Here is a 10,947-nt window from a genome sequence, read left to right on the forward strand (position 1 = left end):
TACTGCCGGATCAGCCGGATGTGTACCTCGGACTGGGTGAAGCCGAAAGCTAGCGTTCTTAAGGGAATATTCGGTCGGTGACTTGAAAGATGATTTTTTACCTATTTATTTCTCTGCCCCCAGATGTTTTCCTGCTCTTTTTGCAGTCCAAACATGCACTTTAGGGCATGCCTCCCAGGGAAAGGAACCCTTAACGGAACTATTCTCTCTAGAAGATGTTTCTTACTAACCATGTAATATAACATAACTAGTTGGGCACTTGTCTGATAAAGCACTAATGACCCCTACGCCTGGTCTCCATGCATGCCCCGGTTTTTTCATAACCGAGAAGGTATTCGGACACACTCCGGACTCTAGGGTCCCGAGGTTGAAGCGAAAAGGTCGGCAAAGACAAACGATCTACAATCCGGCTGGAAGGCATTTTACATGTCATTTTAAATACATCGTCAAATTGACTTATTGTACTCCTCCTCAATCCCGTCTAACAGGTTGTCTAATTTACAGTCCCGTTGGGAATACTTAGCGGCCAACTCTACTTGGCCGTACACTAAGCTCACAGGGATCTCCTTCCCATCAGGCCCCACAGGTCCGACCTCGGCCATGTGGTTTGGATCCGACTTCTTGTACCGCGTCTTCACCATGGCCCAGGGCTCCCTGGCACCTTGATGGCAGGCCGATATCTTCCATAAAGGGAAGCGCTGTCGTGCTCCCTGAAGCTTCTCCGCAAGCTCTCCAAGGCCCTTGGGTAGAGAGACGGACGGCCATAAGGCCTGGATGATGCCACTCATCGCCTGCCGAACACGTTTGAGCAGTTGCACTAGCTCGGGAAGTTGGTCACCCGTTGAACCAGGCATTTCCTCCGCAGGGCGACCTGTGAGCACACCTACACACATATTTCTGTCAATCGACTTCCTCGCCGAACTCTTCTTTTCAAAAGAGTTTGTTCAAGCACTTACTGTAGATGCCGCGACGAAGCCGCTGATTCTCCTTCACGGAGCCAGATAGCTCGGCCCGAACGCCTTTCAGCTCTTCTCCAAGCTGGGCGTGGGCGTCTTGGAGCTTGTTCCTCTCCCGCTGCACCTTCATAAGCACCCTCTCGCCGGCCTTTAGCTGGCGCAGTAGCCGTTGCTTGTCCGGATCCAGTCCGGCAACCTCTACAATATCATTGTCAGACTTATACGCACGCCGCACACTGCTTATCTTTTTAAAAGATAAAATAATGTGTTACCGGAGGGGGTCTCTGTGTCTCCTCCTGCGGCAGCTAGTGCGGCCTCAAGTTGGGCCTTGCACTCTTGGAGCTCCTAGGACAATTGGGTATTCTTCTCCGTAAGATCCTGCATATCAAATGATCCTTAAATCAGTTATTTTAACTACTTTAAGTCTCGGGGGCTACTAGCATATACAACTATTAAAATCCCTTACCCGTATGTCCTTTACATATTGCTCCGTGGCTCTGGTTAAACCATCTTGAGCGGCACGGAGGTGCGCGTCTCCCGCGTTAAAGGCATTTAACGCCTCGGGGGAGAAACACGCGTCACGAAGAACTGTCCGACGGCGCCTATGATTCATGGAGCTCTCCACCTCAGACCTGGTGGCGGACAACCTGTCGGCATCCTCCGTTGGAGGAGTATTCGGCTCGCGCTTTGCGCTTGCCTCCCCCTCCGGACCAGGTGTTGGAGCCTGATTGGTGGAGGCTTGGTTGGCAACCTCTCTGGGCACAGTCCGGCGAGCGCTCTTTCTCCTGGAAAAGTCATGAGCATTAATGCACCTCCTAGGAATCTTTTTCCTAAACAACGGTCGCGAGCTATACCGTTGCGATGACGTTTCGATTCGCACCGCACCCCTCTTCCGCCTGCGGGGCCGGACTGACCCTTGTTGGTCAGCCGCCGCGGGTTCGGCTTCCCGCCTTGGAGGCACCTCCTGCAAGACCCCGTTGCATACGGTGGTCAGAAGTACGCAAGGATGAAGTAATGGTGTCAGAACTCCGGTCATAATTACTTGGGAAGCCGGAGATAGGCCGGGGTAGTCAACCGTAATGGCGACTAGAGCATTGTCCATGCCGAGTTGGTGGAACACCCCGTCAATTAGCTCCACCTTTATGTCCGAATCCTCTTCGGAGGCCGGATCAAGGGATCTTCCCGGATCCTCGGGTTGCGGGGCCGGACTATGTATGCCCTCCACATCCCGACGTAGCTCCTGCATCAAAATCATAAAGTAAGGTACTTAACTTTGAAAGCATGGGTCGGATAAATAAACGTCCGCTTACCCAGCTCCGAGGGTTATTCATGGAGAACCTGTTCAATGGGCTCGTCTGGAGGAAGTCCTCCTTCTCCCCCTTGTATAGGCCGGACAGGATCATTACCAGATCCGCGGCCGATCCCGGCCCATTACGGCCATGACGGGTGGCGTCATTCTCCCCGTTGAAATCCCACATGGGGTGGCCCCTATATTAGAGCGGCTGCACCCCTCGCATGATGCATGTGGCCATGACTCCGATCATGGTCAATCCGGAATGGGCCAGCAACCTAATCCGGCCCATCAAATAATGGACGCTCCTGTCTTCCTCCTGTTGAGGGCTCCGTGGGCGCCAACTTAGGCGTTTCTTCAGAGGAGCCTTGGTGAACTTCGGGAGGCCGACCCGAACTGGGTCCGGTAGTGGAGCATCTTCCACATAGAACCATTCTGAGGGCCAGTCTTCGGATGCCTTCTTTGGGGTTCCGGATAGATATCCGGTCCCGGCGTTGCGCCATATTTCGGCACCGCCCACTTGATATATTGACCCCTCGTGAGAACGGGGTACGAGGCAAAGTAGCCTCTTCCACAGCGCAAAATGGGGCTCGATGCCCAGGAACAGCTCGCAAAGAGCTACGAAACCCGCGATGTGCAGAATAGAGGCGGGCGTAAGGTGATGAAGCTGGGGTCCGTAGAACTCCAGAAGCCCTCGGAGGAACGGATGTACGGGAAATCCGAGCCCCCTTATTAGATAAGGGACGAAGCACACCCGCTCCCCTTTGGAGGGACTAGGGGTGGCCTTAGCTTGCTTTCCGCCTTTGTAGGTGGCCAGCCCGGCTCGAACCGGGACCATAAAGGCCGGAGGAAGGTATCCCTCCGCTTGGAGCGTCACCAGCTCATTGTGCGGAACTAAACATCTCCTACAATCTCCTGGCGGAGGGCTGGGAGCGCGAGAGGAGTAGCCGCGTCGACGGTCCATGGTAGAATGGATTTTTGGTCAGAAGCACTCCGATGAGTACCCACGGAAGGAAGATGGTGTGATTTGGATCTGGATTCTTGCCTCTCTTATAGGCAGATTATTTGCGCAGCTAGGGGGTAAAATATAAAAGTACCCTGGCCTTTTGCATTCGTGCGACACGTGGAAGAGGGCCATTATTGGGCGTGGAAGCCAAGGAGCGCAACATTTGTAAGGAAGCCGGACACTATTCGGCAAGCACATGAAATTTGGAGGAGAACTCGCCTTGCAACGCCGAAGACAATATATGCGCTGGACTCGTCGTCATTGAAGCCTGGTTCGGGGGCTACTGAGGGAGTCCCTGATAGCCGGACTATCATCATCCGCCGGACTCCAAGACTATGAAGATACAAGATTGAAGACTCCGTCCCGTGTCCGGATGGGACTTTCCTTGGCGTGGAAGGCAAGCTTGGCAATACGGATATGTAGATCTCCTACCATTGTAACCGACTCTATGTAACCCTAGCCCTCTCCGGTGTCTATATAAACCGGAGGGTTTTAGTCCGTAGGACGAACAACCATTACAACAATCATACCATAGGCTAGCTTCTAGGGTTTAGCCTCCTTGATCTCGTGGCAGATCCACTCTTGTACTACCCATATCATCAATATAAATCAAGCAGGAGTAGGGTTTTACCTCCATCGAGAGGGCCCGAACCTGGGTAAAAAGATCGTGCCCTTGTCTCCTGTTACCATCCGCCTAGACGCACAGTTCGGGACCCCCTACCCGAGATCCGCCGGTTTTGACACCGACAGTCGCACTCTCCGAACCTATTCCAACATCCGTCGCATGGTATTCGGGATGTATACTAGTGTGCTAGCGCCAATTCCTTCTCCCTGGTACAGAATTTATAGTCTTGGAGAAAACTCGCTCTTCCTTGGATAAAACTATCCAATGAAGGTGAAAGGCGATCCAACTGCTGTTGACACAACGTTACTACCATTTATGAGAAGCAATTGTGTCTATACCTCGGACATTTGGGTGGTTCCCTACCCTGGTACTGATATAGTAGGCCGCTTCATCCTGGATGATCAGTCCTGCGTTGGTCTCCAGATCGACAATGGATGGCCCGTCCCAGAGAATCACTTGTGGTTCAAAGCAAGCGTTTCCAACACCGAGGAATGGTTGAGTTGAAGTTCATTTCATTGCTTGTTATTTGTTGTGTGGTGAAAACTTTAGTATTTATAATGTATCCTCGTTGTCGATGTGGGTTGATGACCTATTGTATGTAATAAAATGATATGCCTGTGATAAACTTACTAAATTTATGAATGGCTTTCGAGTCACTTCTATGAGTGAGTGGTGCGACGAGGCAAAAAAATATTTTGCGAATACATAATTGTATGGGCATTGCAAAAGGTTACCGGATGAGGCCAATCAACAATAATAGTACACTATTTGTACTAGCTTCACATGCTTCGCGCGTCGTGCGGGTGTTTTTACTGTAGCCATATTGTACTACGTAACCAGCACCTCGAATCCTCGATACTAGTAATACTATATAGTAAGTAGTAGGAGTAGTAGGGTGGCATGGGCCAGAACAAGCATTCACGTCCAGGAGTACGGCACACGCCACCAGCACGACTTCCATCTAACACCATATTTCTTGGAGTCCGTGCTAGAGCAATCTCTTCAACCTCATCGTTTCTCTAACTCAGCCATCGTGCGGTGGGCGAGGTGGGGGTTTGCCGATAGTCGGTTTCCTTAACTGCGGTCCCACTTGTAAGGCCAACTGCAACGCACGACCCCAAACGGACCTCCGTTTTGCACGAACTCCAACAATAATTTTGACTAGAAAAGCAAGACCAAAGAAAACAAGAACCACAAGAATACATTTTACTACTCCTGTAAGTTGGATTAGTGCCTTCTCGATGCATTCATTGTTGATCTGCGGAGGCTCGATCTTGCGTGCTTCTTTCTTCTTCGAGTGTAAAGAAGTAGACGTTTCTTCCTCACATCTAGTCTCATGTCTAGCCTCTATTCTAGTAGGAGTATCAACAAGTGCACTAATCTCATCTATAGCCTTTGTGCTAGCTAAAAGTGATAGAACATCTACTAAATTGCGCTCTATCAATATATGGATGTACTCTTCTTCCCAATACAAAAACTTGCATCCATTCTACTCCCTCCGTTGCATAATACATGCCTTCTATTTGTCAAAATATATATGTATCTAGACATGTTTTAGTATATAGGTACATCCATTTTTGGACAAAAGGAAGTCAAGTATTTTGGAACGGAGGGAGTACACAATAAATTTTTTAAGTTAGCACAACTAGTCTAATCCGAGAGCACAACCGAAGATTTGCTCGGGTTCTTCCTCCTTTTGCCGACACATGGGACATCCAGCATCCAGGTCGTGTCATGAAAGAAAATAGAGTGGTAGTTGAAGCCACGAGATGTGCATCTTGGGTTAAACTATAAATAGAATCTTACTACTCTTGAGTAACTCCAAAAGCGGCCACCGAAGATCTTTCTTGGATTTGTTTTTCATCACCAGCACGTCGAGGTGAAAGATGTGCAGGTTCAGTGGGTCCGCTTGCGTTTTCACTGACATGTGGGACCGCATGTGAGCAAACAGACGATGGGCTCCGCGCGTCCGCTGGCTGGCTGAGAAGAGAGATAGAGGAGGGCTGAGCACAGACTGCAGGAAATTTGTTCTACGTACCTCGATATAGTCTCAATATAGTGGGGTGGCATGGGCCATAACTAGCATTCACGTCTAGCGGTACGGCACACGCCACCCACACGAGTCCGATCCGACACCAATTTTCTTGGAGTCCATGCTACAACCATCTCTTCGCCCACTTATTTTCTCATCCATCGCGCGGTGGGCAGGGTGGGGGTTTGCCGATAGTCGGTTTTCCCAACTGCGGTCCCACTTGTAAGTGAAAATGCAACACTGCACGCATTCCCGCTTGAGCGGCATGTCGGACCAACCGTGTGGAAGTGCGACGCAAACACGGTAGGATTTTCCTTTTGAACTCGTAACTTGTAAAATTTGGTTCTGCTCCATGGCGCGATCGATAGATAGAAAATAACAATTTTGCCTAGAGTAATGAGAAGTTGGGTTCTGGCGCCGTTCATGCATGGAGTACGTACGAAAATTATGAAGTTGATGCGAAAGGTAAGATAATTACTGTAGTATCATATACTACTACATGGATTTGATGGAAAGATAAAAATACATACCAATCCATCAATGACATCCTCACGCCCTAGTGCGCTGGGTCACCAACCGATGTGTGAGGAGCAGTGACGTTGGCGGCGAGCTCAACGTGCTTCTGAACAGTGCCGTCCAAGGTTGCCCTGCGGTCCAAGAAGGCCAGCGTCCTATCATCCTCCTCTTGCATGTAGTAGTCCTTGTGGACGATTTGCGCGTAGACGTGGGTGATTATGTCGATGGTGTCTTGCTGTGCCAGGCGCTGCGTGGCGAGCACGACCTCGAGGTGGACATTCTCCAGCGCGACGGCGGGCAGTCACAGGGCCACCAGTGCGTCGAAGAGGTTGTCACCATAGTGGCCGTTGAGGGTGGCGGGCATCGCAGAGCCTGGGCGCGTTGGCTGGAGGCTTACGTCAAAGTTGTCCGCGAGCTTCTTGACGACGGTGAACTTGTCGAGGAAACCGACGAGGACCTCGTCGAACAAGGAGACGAAGCTGTCTTCCAAGCGGCACCTCGCCCTGGCAGCCTCAAGCAATACTACCTGGAGACGTTCCTCGTTGCCGGGCCACAGGCCGGCGTCGTGGACCATCTGGCACAGCCGGCTGATGCTCGCGCTCATCGCCTCCATGGGTCTAGCTTAGCTTCTAGTCAACTGATCTTGCGATTCTAGTGATCACTCTTGCCCTTGGTTAGCGTGCGTAGGTGCGTAGGATTTCGTACTACTCCTCGGCCCTCTACTACACCTGCCTTTGGCTGTATGATAGGTGGGCCAGCCACCCCCTGGGCCCACGTGTCATTCACCCAAAGGCAGTTGCCGTAAGTCAATGAAGCTGCGTCCCCCTCCCTGCTTGTCATGCCCAATATGCGATCCTATCCAAAGGAACTCGATGGTCCCACCAAGGATAGACCCGCATATTGAAACGCTTTTGCAAGGTGGATACCATTACATCAACATTACATAATAGATGGGGATACATACAAGAGGCATACAATGCCATACGAATACAACATCACAAAACATAAGAGCAACATCCGACTATGGATGAAACACAAACAGAAACTCAAACGACATCCACCCTGCTAGCCCAGGCCGCCGACCTGGAACCTATCCCCTGATCGAAGAAGAAGCAGAAGAAGAACTCCAAAACAAGCAAGCATCGCTCTCGCGTCAGGATCATCGCATAACCTGTACCTGCAACTGTTGTTGTAGTAATCTGTGAGCCATGAGGACTTAGCAATCCCATTACCATGGGTATCAATACTAGCAAAGCTTAATGGGTAAGGAAGGGGTAAAGTGGTGAGGTTGCAGCAGCGACTAAGCATATATGGTGGCTAACATACGCAAATGAGAGCGAGAAGAGAAACAATGGAATGGTCGCAAACTAGTAATGATCAAGAGGTGATCCTGAACTCCTACTTACGTCAAACATAACCCAGAAACCGTGTTCACTTCCTGGACTCCGCCGAGAAGAGACCATCACGGCTACACACGCGGTTGATGCGTTTTAATTCGGATCTGGTGTCAAGTTATCTACAACCGGACATTAACAAATTTCCATCTGCCACATAACCGCAGGCACGGCTTTCGAAAGTTTATACCCTGCAGGGGTGTCCCAACTTAGCCCATGATAAGCTCTCGCGATCAACGAAGGATATTCCTTCTCCCAGGAAGACCCGATCAGTCTCGGAATCCCGGTTTACAAGACATTTCCACAATGGTAAAACAAGACCAGCAAGACCGCCCGCTGTGCCGACAAATCCCGATAGGAGCTGCACATATCTCGTTCTCAGGGCACACCGGATGAGCCAGACATTGAGTTGGCATAGACCCTGGTTGCCCAGGGGGCGCCGGACATCGCTCGGTTTGGACCAACACTTAGACAAGCATTAGCCCCGGGGGGGGGGGGCTAAAATAAAGATGACCCTCGGGTTGGCCGACCCAAGGGAAAGGTATAGGTGGTGGTGAGGCAAATGGTAAAACCAAGGTTGGGCCTGGCTGGAGGAGTTTTATTCAAAGCGAACTGTCAAGGGGGTCCCATAAATCACCCGGCCACGTAAGCAACGCAAAATCCGGGAACATGACACCGGTATGACGGAAAATAGGGCGGCAAGAGTAGAACAAAACACCAGGCGTAAGGCCGAGCCTTCCACCCTTTACCAAGTATATAGATGAATTAATTAAATAAGAGATATTGTGATATCCCAACCAAAATCCTGTCCACCATGGAGCAATCTTCAACTTCACCTGCAACTAACAACGCTATAAGAGGGGCTGAGCAAAAGCGTTAACATAGCCAAACAACGGTTTGCTAGGAAGGGTGTCAAAGGTTAGAGGTTCATGGCAATTTGGGAGGCTTAAGGAACAAGTGATAGGAAGCGTAGCATAGCGATAGAACGAAGCAACTAGCATAGCAATGATAGTAGTGAGATCCAGGGTAGCGGTCATCTTGCTTGAAAACCCGCAAGGAAGAAGAACGAGTCCATGAAGAAGACGAAGCCACGAAGACGAACCACACATAGACGAACGAATCCTCACGATCGTAATGAAACGGGAACTATCGAGAAGAAGCACACAACATGGTAAACACACCACACATAGATATGACATGATGCACAACCAAGCATGATGCATGACAAAGCTATATGAGGCTACTCATGGCAAGAGAAGATGCATACAAGAGCAACACATCAAGGCAAGTTTAAATGAGGCCGGAAACAACATATAACAATTCCGGTAAGTCCTCATATGCAAGTTTAGAAATTGGTCCATATCTGAATAAACCTTATGTTCAAGTTGTTAAACAACAAGTTAAGATGCACCAAGATGATCTACACGAAATTCTAGTCAAGTTACATATAAAGTTCATTAGATTTGGAGCTACGGCCTAGAAGATATGAGCAAAACAAGTTAAACATGGCATTGATGCAAAATGCATACAAACATCAAGCAAACACACCCAAACATGGATGCAACATGGTAATATGAAACAACATGCAAAATCAAGCAAGTTTCATATAGAGCACACTCAAAACGGAGCAACGGTGCAACACATACATTCTATACAAGTTATAGCCACAATCTGTCCATAACAGCAACTAGGCATCTTACAAGCATCAAAACAAGAAGCTACAGCACCCCAACATAAGAACAAAAGGCATGATCATGAAGTACAGGTAAAGCATAACAAGACATGAACACTGAGCTATCTCCAGAAACAAATAGAACATGCTCAAAAGGACATGGTAAGATTGCAAATAATAACAGTTTCAGACTTATCAGGAAATAACATCAGGTTGCAATGTTTAGAGCTAACAAACAACATGTTACAGGAACTTATCATGGAAAACAAAGGCACAGAATGAATCTACTAATTGCATAGAACAAAAGTCCCTTACTGACCATGAGCCAAAAAGGATCAGAAGATATGATGGCACCCATGTAAACATAGCAAGTAATATGACAGATTCATACATGGCAGGAACAACAATAAGTAGGCATGTTGGTGAGCTTGAACCACTCACCATAGAGCAATAAATGGCATGGCAAGGAAACCAACAGCAAGAAGACATGTTTGTGAAGCTAAGCATGGCAAGAGCAAGTTCATAGGGTGCATGGATCACTAGAAAAGCACATGGCCAAAACTGAACTTAATGTTAACAGGCTGACAGCAACATTATTTAGCAAGTTTGGAGCAAGATAACAACAAGCTACAGCAGGCAATAAATGCAACCAAGGGCATGAATGGATAGATCATGACATGTATAACAAAACATCCTTAGTGAACATCTCCAGATTATGCATAGAATGACTTGTAGAGACATGTTTACATAGCAACAAAATATAACAGAAACAGCCTAACAAAACAGTAACAGCAAGTACCCTCCTTAACAAGCTTGATGAACTCAGTACACAACTCACAAAAATACATGGAAGGCACCCCTGGAAAGATGGCATGGCATAGAACAAAACACATGTAGACATCAACCTCATAGGATGCACACATCAAACATGGCAAAAATGACAAATGAGCAAGTTATAACAGTTCCAGCAGATTAACATCAATATGCACTCTTGCAACGATGATTCAGGCATCAAGATGAGCTCAAATGAAAATGATGCAATGTAATGAAATGAAGAACTCGTTGAGACGAACAATTTGACATATTACACGCACGAAACGGAGCAGTATGAAGAGAGTTATGATGCGATGAACATGGCATGAAAATGTGACAGGAAAAGGGACTTGGTGGAATTCAACCTCGGGAAATCAGATCTCGGGTTCGACACGGGCTCCGAGGTTCGCCGGAGACGGGGCAGGTGCTCACCGGAGACAGCGCGCCGGGGCCAAAGAAGGCTGGAGAAGGCGCCGGCGGGTCGGGGAAGGTCGGGGCCGGCCGGGGATGGTCGGCGAAGAGGGCCGGAGAGAGGCAGTGGCCCTCCGGTGCGGCGGCGCGGCCGCGCCGGTGGAGATCCGGCAGGGCGGCCGGAAGTGGAGGCGGGGCGAGCGGGCTCCGCGGGAGGCGGCGCGGGGAGTT

This window comes from Triticum dicoccoides, chromosome 3B, assembly GCF_002162155.2.
Source record: "Triticum dicoccoides isolate Atlit2015 ecotype Zavitan chromosome 3B, WEW_v2.0, whole genome shotgun sequence".
Lineage (NCBI taxonomy): Eukaryota > Viridiplantae > Streptophyta > Magnoliopsida > Poales > Poaceae > Triticum > Triticum dicoccoides.